The sequence below is a fragment of the Amblyomma maculatum genome, chromosome 8 (assembly GCF_055883805.1).
Source record: "Amblyomma maculatum isolate TAMU_Amacu chromosome 8, ASM5588380v1, whole genome shotgun sequence".
Lineage (NCBI taxonomy): Eukaryota > Metazoa > Arthropoda > Arachnida > Ixodida > Ixodidae > Amblyomma > Amblyomma maculatum.
Window position 1 is genome coordinate 17,970,401 of NC_139351.1, and position 10,551 is coordinate 17,980,951.

Below are 10,551 nucleotides of genomic sequence, written 5' to 3' on the forward strand. Positions count from 1 at the left end.
GATAAATGCGATGAAACGCATACTTGTTTCCGAGACTAGTTTCACGGGCCGAAAAGATAGCGCATCAAATAGAGCTTGTGAATTAATTGCTGATTCGCCATCCCAATTGCTTAAAAAGGCCTCTATTCTTACTTTACAAAACCGCGCTAAACTATCACGACTAAAATTACTCTATCAGTTATTACACAATGCACTAAACATAGATAGCTCATTGTATATATCCTTAGATGAATGCAGACCTTCCCGCCATAAGCACCCAAAAACTCTCAAAGAATATTCTTTCCGCACCGAGTGTTTTAGATATTCATTTTTGCCACGTGTAACTACGAAATGGAACGGTTTGGATGCAAGCATCACTAATCCCTTACAAAAATGTCTATGATCACTTTATGCGATGTCTTTAGACAATATGATCATAGAAGCTATCGACCATCAAAAGAAAGTCTTTAGAACACATATGATCTATGTATGATCTCCCTTCCGACAATTGGCCACCGTGATTGAATAGAATGTATTTACATAGAACGTATTTATACCTCCTATGATTAGCCTATTGATAGCGTATATGGACACTGTAACGACTGTGTTCCGATAATTGGCCACCGTTATTTTAAAGAATCATGTTCATACAAAGTATCAATATCTTGTGTTATGCTAACTATATTTCAAGTGTCCAATAATAATGTGTATTTTACTCACTGTTCACATGCGTGTAATATTTCGTGAAAAGTGAGAGTAGTGAAAGAAACAGATGCAAATTCATACCTTCATTTATTGCACAAACCCTTGACACAGAAATACTTGGTTTCCGATGGCAACGACACTGTGTGTTTGATGTAGCGGCCATATCAAATTTATCATGGTGTCACCTAGAAAAGAAATATACATGCTCAAAATTTCTCTGCCAATTTCACACGCTTTGTGCTATCATCACACACATCTCTCTTCACTCAGATGCCTCTTTTTCCTCAAAATATGCTAACAGGTTTCCAACCACTTTCTGTACAAACTATACTGCAAAACACCCTCAGGAGATAGAGACTATTGCTGTGTTTAGTTGTATTCCTTTTGATCCTCTATATCATTCGACATTAGTTTATCACAATAGGGGCCCAGGAAACAAAGGAGTGAAATTTACACGCCAGTATGCTTGGTCATCAGATAAACTCTCTCCTCTGCCATTTGCTACATCAAGCAAATACACATGTTCAACAAAACTTGAAGTTGGGCTAGATGGTGCATTGTAACTTGACTGAAGATAAAGCGCACGGGAAGACACACACGAGAAGACACAGGACACGCGCTAACTCACATCTGGTTTATTTGCAGCAATAACAGCAAATATATGCTGAAAAGGGGTCATGCGCAGTACATAACAATCACATAAAGACAGAGAAAAAATATAAGGAATATTACAAAACATGATCAAAGAATATCACAAAACCCGATCAAGAACACTGATCTTTGCCTTCCAGAGCCGCACTGACGTATCGCTGACACACCTATCTCCCCTTTTCCCGATATGGAATGCCTCCAAAAGCTCACGCGCTGTCTTATCACGGCCTCTGCCCAGAATCTTAATGTCAGCCAGTCGCGGCTCGCAAGCAGTGCAGTTCGCTCAATGCGCTGCCAAATTTGTCCCTCCACTCCTTAAAGCCTGCAAATGATCCCCTGCTCGATCATTAATACAGCGCCCGGTCTGGCCAATGTAGGCCTTCCCACAGGTCAGCGGGATCTCATATACGACCCCCATGCAGCAGTCGACAAACCGCTTAGAATGTTTTTTCTCACAACCGCTCGATTTTCCAACACGCGAAATGCGTGAGCAAAGCTCCGCCATCTTCTTCGGAGCGGAGAACACCACCGGCACACCATGCCTGTTCGCCACTTTCTTCACGTGGTGCGCAACCTTATGCATATACGGTACCACAACAGGTTTGGCCGTATTTCTCACCGGAGCAGTTTTCTTCCCAAACATGGCTCGCTTGGTGTTGGGAAGGAAACTGCTCCGGTGAGAAATACGGCCAGGCCTGTTGTGGTACCGTATATGCATAAGGTTGCGCACCACGTGAAGAAAGTGGCGAACAGACATGGCATGCCGGTGGTGTTCTCCGCTCCGAAGAAGATGGCGGAGCTTTGCTCACGCATTTCGTGTGTTGGAAAACTGAGCGGTTGTGAGAAAAAACATTCTAAGCGGTTTGTCGACTGCTGCATGGGGGTCGTATATGAGATCCCGCTGACCTGTGGGAAGGCCTACATTGGCCAGACCGGGTGCTGTATTAATGATCGAGCAGGGGATCATTTGCGGGCTTTAAGGAGTGGAGGGACAAATTTGGCAACGCATTGCGCGAACTGCACTGCGTGCGAGCCGCGACTGGCTGACATTAAGATTCTGGGCAGAGGCCGTGATAAGACAGCGCGTGAGCTTTTGGAGGCATTCCATATCGGGAAAAGGGGAGATAAGTGTGTCAGCGATACGTCGGTGCGGCTCTGGAAGGCAGAGATCAGTTTTCTTGATCGGGTTTTGTGATATTCCTTGATCATGTTTTGTAATATTCCTTATAGTTTTTCTCTGTCTTTATGTGATTGTTATGTACTGTGCAAATAAACCAGATGTGAGTTAGCGCGTGTCCTGTGTCTTCTTCTCTTGTGTGTGTCTTCCCGTGCACTTTATTTTCAGTCAAGTCACACATGTTGAGCGGCAACATATCAGTATGTATACATACATTTTGGTGCATGCTACCACCAAGTGATGCCACTATGCCTGTTTGCTCTATTTTTTCCTGAGTGATGCCTATGTTAGCCATAGCAGATAACACACACACCTAAGTAATTACTAAAGGAGACCAGCTACACCAAGCACCTAGGTGAATACAAGAGCAATAATAGGGAATGATGAAGTATATTATAGTTACCCTACCATATGCAGTCACACATACTTTTTGCTACATATGCAGGTAACAAGTCTCAATAGTGTATTCCCAGACAGTAAGAAAATAAGAAAGTGCCACTCATGCCCATCTTTTCCTTTCAAGAGCTTGTCACCAAGGTAAAATCTTTATCACATATGAAAGCAAAATTTAGAATACCTTTCTTTTATAAGTCCACATGGATGCTGAAGAAACTACGCTGCTATATCCCACTGCTACTTGTCCCGGAAGTCAGGTTGCCTTGTTACTTGTCGGCACAGACCACGGCAACAGGGTGTCTCCAGATATGGTCGAATGAAGCAACAAGAGGACTGCATATACATATGAGAACACTAGTCAGAACAGCACGAAGGAAGATTTTTTGAATAATAAAGGAAAAGTCAAATGCACAAGTAAAAGAAACATAGGAGGAGTATTTCATATGGTTGCTGAGTGACAGTATGAAAAGCCCAGAATTGGAAACGCAATGCTCCACTGAGGAAAATTACATAATCATAAAATACATAAATACATAATAATCTAGGTAATCTCGGGAATAGTGGCAAGTCTTATGTAGGCACTATCTTTTGGAGATACGTGGAAAGACAAGTCAGATGGGATGGTAAAAAATGACTGGTTTGGTTTATGTGGTTTAACATCCCAAAGCAACCCAGGCTATGAGAGATGCTGTAGGGGAGGACTTCAGAGCGTTCGACGAGCTGGGGCTCTTTAACATGCACTGACATCGCACAGGACATGAATGCCTTTTTCCTTCAATTTTGGGCTTACTGCTGAACTGGTCGTACTCAAAATAGGTTGGCGCTACTTTTATTTAAATTTAGACAAGGTCCTTTTGAGGATACAAGACTTGCATGTGTCCCAGACACATTCAGGGAGACATGCTAGCCCTGTACAAAGGCTTAAAACGTGGAGAGCTTGTCTCATTAAAACCTACCCGGCCCCGCATTATCACCTTTTAGTACCTAGTATTGCCTGCTTTGGCTCGTCAATAGTAGGCTACCGACAATAGGAGCTAAATTATTTCATCCTTAAAAAATCATGAAGCTTACTGCTGGAATATGCAGTCACACATAATTTTTGCTACATATGCAGTTAACAAGTCGTAATAGTGTATTCCTGAGAGTAAGAAATCAAGAAAGTGCCATTCATGTCCATCCTTTCCTTCAAGAGCTTGTCACCAAAGTAAAATCTTGATCACATATGAAAGTCAAATATAGAAGAAATACCTCTCTTTTATAAGAAATCCACATGGATGCTGAAGAAACCATGCAGCTACGTCCCACTGCTACTTGTCCCGGAAGTCAGGTTGCCTAGTTTTTACTTGTCGGCACAGACCACGGCAACAGGGAGTCTCCAGATATGGCTCAATGAAGCATCAAGAGGACTGCATATGCATACGAGAACACTAGTCAGAACAGCAGGAAGAAAGTTATTTTGATTAATAAAAAAAGGAAAAGTCAAATGCACAAGTAACAGAAACAAGGAATACTTCATATGTTGCTAAGTAACAGCATAAAAACAGCACAGAATTAGAAATACAATGCTCCACAGAGGCAAATTACAGTAAAATGCTTGTGCACAAAATTCTCTTCTAGATTGGAAGATTCAGGGATATATGCAAGGGGTTACGTGTATCTATTGTGCATGCATACGGTACTATAGGAATACATTACTGTCTGGGAAGTCAACCTCCACACCACCAGGTATCAAACTAATTCAGAAGTTTCTGAAAGATTTCTATGCAATAACCGGAAGATCGTTCACGATCAAACACAGTTGCAAACAACACTAAAATCTAATGAGCCCATGTATGTTTCTCTTAAAAATGTGCGGACGAAGGAAATGTAGTTGCTGCTCCTTTTATTTATTTACTTGTAACTAATACTGCATCATTTCCAGCTATAGCATGCGTGAACACAATGCAAACAAACAATAGAGGTGAGCAAGCTTATCTAAAGATTTACAATGACTTTTTGTAATAAAATGAACACAAATCATTTAACTAGCCATGTACAGGAGACAGTGCATGTAGTAAAGCAGAGCTGCACAGATTTAAGAGCCTTAAAAGCTCTAGCAAAACACCCTTCTTGTCAATGTTGCCTTTTCACAAACACTACAGGCTGGCCGAGAGCTAGTTTTGATACAATACCTCTAATTATCGCATTCAAACTGATCACTTTTTCAAATACATTGATAAACACAGGTACACATGGCTGAGCTTTCAAAACATCATCTGTTGGACAAAACCCTCATTATACTCTTGGATAGGTCTGATAATAAAGATCAGCATGGTGAACAGCCATTCAGCGCTTCCATGCAAGCTTAATAGCCTTATCATATCTTACAGAACACTGTTGTAATTTTCAACACCTGAGAACCAAATTCCATGGGGGTTTAAAAGGACATCTTTGAGCAAAGTTCACTGTAGGATATTGCCCCCAAAAAACCCAATCACAACAATCTATAAACACAAGTTCGACAGCCTCCGACTTTCTGCACAAAACGCAGTTCACATCCCATGGCAGAAAGATCTCTCTCTGCCATCTGTGTTTATCCAGGCAGAACCCAAACATGCAATTTAAAAAAGATTTTTAGCAGGCTGTAAAGGCATTCGTTTAACATGTTAGGATGCATTATTATTTGATAAACACAAAAGGGCCGCCACACTGATACTTCCCTTCGTCTTGCAGCCCACCCCTTCTGTAACAAGCCCCCTCATGTTTGCAGAACTCAAAAACACACAAAACAATTAAACAAAAAATGTTCTCCAACAGATAAATATCAACATATTACTTTTGTTATTTCTAGTAACTATTTGGCTCTAGGGTTAACGATGCATTTATTTAGGTTGTGAATAAAATGAGTTCGGAAGTTAATTGCAAATCTTGGTGACGAGCAAGAAAGTAAATATTTGTGTATATGTTGCTTTGAGCAAAGTAAATGTTCTCATTTAGTCACAGAAAAACAGAATACCACTTGAACGAACGTCACTTCGACGATGTATTCAGTTGTACGAACTTTATTAAATCCCCCCACTGAAGCTCTATTGAACACTATGCAAACACACTTCATTTTAACAAACTTCAGTTATTGCTCATTTCAGTTCAACGAACATTTTCTGCGGTGCTATCCTGTGTCTTCAAAGTCATACTGAGCACTTAAAAAAGCACAGTCCGCACTCTTTGTAGCATATTTTTATGTTAGGAACCACTCTTCATTATCGCGTGAAGAGAAGTGGCCGTTACTTAGCATTAAAGTGAATTGGCTGTCTAAACTAGCTTGTGACCAGATGAATCCATAGCTGTCTGCACGCTTAATTAGCTGTACAGTCATAGCCAGTCAAAGCCAGATCTTCAGCCCTACTAGGCCCTTTAGCTCCAAGAATTGCGAATGTGTGCATTTTGGTTAACCATGATCTGCTTGGAGAAAATGAGCCTTTTTCTCCTCAGCAGGCCGTTGTGATAGGCAAGATTCTCAGGAGCTTGCACAGTAATCGAGTTCAAAACCACTGTAGTCCTTTCAAAAGTGCTGCAAAAGGTTACGCATTCTTCACTTGCAAATCAGCGCAATGACAAATAAATGGGCCCAGATAAGATTTGAACAACCTAAAAATCCGTGACAGATTTTCTCTTCTTGGGCTCCAAGATTACCTCGGAAGGAGACTGCAGCCATGAAATTAGGAGACGCCTGCTTCTGGGAAAGAAAGCAATGGTTAGCCTTGACCGCCTAGTAAACAGCAGAGACATTAGTCTGCCAACCAAGATCCGTATAACTCATGCTATGGTCTTTCCAGTTGTGATGTATGGATGCGAGAGTTGGACTGTGAAAAAGGCTGACCGCCGAAGAATTGACGCGTTTGAATTGTGGTGCTGGCGAAGACTCTTGAGAGTTCCTTGGACTGCCAGAAGATCAGATCAGTCGATATTATCGACCATAAACCCTGACTGCTCATTGGAGGGTCAAATTCTAAAGTTAAAGCTCAGCTACTTTGGTCATCTGATGAGAAGAGAGGAGTCGCTGGAGAAAGATCTGATGTTGGGAAAGGTTGAGGGTCGCCAGAGAAGGGGTAGGCAGCGAACGCAATGGTTAGATGGCATCCTCGAGGCACTGCAGATGAAGTTATGTGATGTTAGGAAGATAGTGAGAGACCGGAAAGTGTGGCGTGACATTGTCCATAGGGTCATGAAGAGTCGGACACAACTGAACTGAATATTTCTTGAAGCTAATGGAAACAATCTTCCACGCATTTATTTCAGTCCAATAAACTTTCATTTCAACAAACTTTTTCCTAAGGTCCCTTGAACTTTGTTCAAGTGAAGCATCACTGTATGTGTACATATGCTGAGGCAGTCTAAATAAACAGTAACTGAATGTCAGCATGAACATGCACACATATGCACAGTGCAGTCAGCTATATTATGAAACTATGTCAATGAGCTATTAAAACACAGGTTTACTCAATTTTGCCTCAACTAGAAATAGTAGGTACAACTGCAATAAAACAGCTAAGTATATCTCCTGTTTTAAAGCTCTGAAGAGGCCACGAAAAATTTTCTTTAGTGCAGACTATGAGCAAGATTCACCAACACATCAGTCTTGCGCTAAATACACAGCAAGAATCATATAACAATACCGAGCTGGTTTCAAGCTTTGCTTTAATGAAGCCTGTTACACATCCGCCCTTTATACTCTCAAAAGAAAACAATAAATGCAAGAAAGCATGAACCAGTAAAAATTTTACAGTTATAAAGCAAACACATGAATGCAAAAAACATCAGCATGTGATACCTACCATTTTAATGTCTCCTTTACAGGAAGGATGCTTTAAGGCAGGGCATCCGTGGCTGATAGAATAAACTGCCTCAACAGATTCATGACGCTGTCTGCTTCATATTCAGGCAGCACTCCCTCGATGGCAGATGAAATCTGCTGCAAAAGCAGTTTGACAATACAATTGTATCAGCTGGACTGCAAGCATTATTGCCAAACAAGCCGTAAACGCAGTAAAAGAAAGACTTCATTAAATCCATGCTTCGCAAATCCATAACATACCATTACTTTCCCTATACTACTAAAGAAAAGCTATCTCAGAAAATGAGTTCCTAGCAGCTCTAGGTCACATGCCATAAGTTACCAAAAAACTCGATCCTATCATCTGTTTCAATTCTGACCCTTGTCAGCAATGTCAAACATTAATAAACGAAGAACTTCCATAGTTGAAATTCACTTTTCAAGATATGCTGTTTCTCTGTGAAGCTTAAAGGTTCTTAGAAATTAAACAAAACAGAAGACCAAGTTTGAAAGCTCTAACCACTTACTTCACAGCCAATTGTTAGTTTGACCCACATAACTTGCCACGCCTCCGTAAAAAAAAAAAAAAAAAAAAAAAACCGTTGGGACTTAAATAAACAATACGTACTGACCTACTGAGGATACAAATATAACTATTACTGTGTTGGAGTCTGAGAATTGTTAGGAATAAAACGATATATCAACCCTCCCCCCCCCCCCCCCAATCTGTGCCTACTCGAAAGGAAAGCTTAAAATACAGTATAATTTTACGCGCAAAAGTCGTTGCTTATGAACTATTCCTATCAACCTCGAATTACCGGCTCTATGTGCAAATAGCTCAGCAAAGAAACCCTATAAATAAAAAGATAGGTAGCGAGCGATCGCACACATCTGATGGAAGATAAAAATAGCGTCTACATCGCTTTCACGCAGTACAAGGCCTCTCTCAATATTTGAAGCTGACAGTTATGGCTGCGAGGCAAAGCGGTTGTTTACGTTTGAATATTTGGTAATAACTCCGCAAAAACAAACGCCTTAACTATCTGAACTTTGTTGCAAAATGATCGGAAAGAGGCCGCGGACCATCGAGGATCACTTTTTAGAACTTAACTAGGTGCTAAAAAGGCTAAACGATGAAAAATCTTCCTAGCAAATTGGTCGTGCTGTGTGCAGCAAATTAAAAAATGGGTAAACGCGTGTAAGTTAAAAACTGCTCAGTTCAGAAACATAAACTTTTCCGTGAGTATGCGCAAAGGGTTTATAAAAATGGAATGAAAACGTTTGGCAACTTACATTGAAGATTTCTGGCAGAAAGAAGTATTTTTTTCCGTGCTCGACGTCGCCAAACGCCGCTTCCCCGAGAAGTTTTTTTTGCAGGTCGTCTGGGTCTTCGGTGCGCGATTACGTGACACAATCACGTGATTTTTGCAGGAATTCTGAGAGCAATCACGTGACACATGGGTGCCGTAGCCAAGCCGTAGTCTCGGCGTCCGCTCACGCGTGTTACGCGTGTATCGTGGAGTTCGCTTTTTTTTTTTTGTTTGTTCTTTTTAGTCGCGCTGCCGCGCCAAGGTCGCCGCGCTGCTCAGACGAAAGGCGAGAAGCGTGGAATGCCGAGCGAGCGCCGGTTCTGTGCGTTCGCAATCTTTTGCTTTCGTTCTTTTTCTTCCGGTGGTTTTGTGGGGTGGCTGGTATTCGAGGCGACGCAGAGACTCGGAGTGGCGAGCCCGCTTCTTCACAGCGCGCTGCATGGATCGTGTGTTTGCTTTCCTCATTGTAATGAAAACGAGTTCTGACCGTATGCGGGGCCACACATATTGAGTACCTGCGCATAAGTTATTTGCACACACGCCCGCTCACACACATGCAGATTTACAGTGGCGGAAAAGATATAGCTCTCAAGACTGAGAGCATTATCCATTTATGCTAATTAAACACGAAAAACTGATTGTTGATTTGGTTACCTTTACTCGGAGACAGCTTCGTGAATATTTCGTGAAACTTTGAAGCCATCCTTTTCGCTGTATTGATGACATCAGTGCGGTATTACCATGAAATTGCGCTGTTATTCGGTAAACACATATCTATTTTCCTTTTTTTTTACTTTTGATGCTGTTCATCTCTGTAATGCCTGCAATGTTTATGCCTGTAATGTGTTCCATGTAAACTCTCAAGCAGTGTGCAACTGCTTTCTCGCTGAGGAGCCCCCCCTCCCCCGTCCTCGGATTTGAAAATAAGGTTGATTGATTGAGTGATAATTTGATTGATTGATTGATTGATTGAAGGGCGCGTAAATGTTAACGTAGCAGTCAAATCGCCAGCGCTACCTAGCTGCCGATCCTTGGTTCGATCGGCAGCTACCAAACTTTAAAAAAATAAACTAAAGGAAGAAAGCGTGCAACGTCTGCTCTGTGATTTGCCGAGGGCAGCTCCAAGCCGTCACAGGTTTGATACCATGCTGTCTACGTTGGCAAGCCTTCCCGCTTCTCCTTTCACACCTTCCGCACTTCAAGGGGGAGGGGGTGAAGAATGCGTGCTTGCGTGCGTGCGTGCTGCTGTGTGCTTTGCTCGCAGGACGGCTAGACGCTCCCCCTCCTCCAGTTCGAAGGCGCGCGCTCCGATGGTCAAGCGCCTCATTGCATCCTCCCCGCGCATTGGATTTGAGACACCTTGCAACCACCCTCTCGAGAGGGTGGCTGCAGCTAGAACTAGCATAACGTTTTTAATGGATCACAACACACGGAAGGATAAATATTTTCAGCTACAGCTGGTTCATATTCCGTGGTTCTGCATGTTAAATGCTGTTAATTGTGCCGTAAGGGCGCTTAAT

At 42.0% G+C, this 10,551-nt stretch overlaps 1 long non-coding RNA gene across 1 annotated transcript; it reads right to left on the minus strand.

Moving 5' to 3' along the window:
• Positions 1 to 752: 752 nt before the first annotated feature.
• On the minus strand, positions 753 to 9,123 carry LOC146180629 (uncharacterized). Its single transcript, XR_014700104.1, has 5 exons — positions 9,015 to 9,123; positions 7,723 to 7,859; positions 4,157 to 4,314; positions 3,090 to 3,241; positions 753 to 869 (listed from the first exon to the last, which is right to left on the minus strand). It is a non-coding gene; the product is annotated as an uncharacterized LOC146180629 (long non-coding RNA).
• Between the last annotated feature and the right edge of the window lie 1,428 nt (positions 9,124 to 10,551).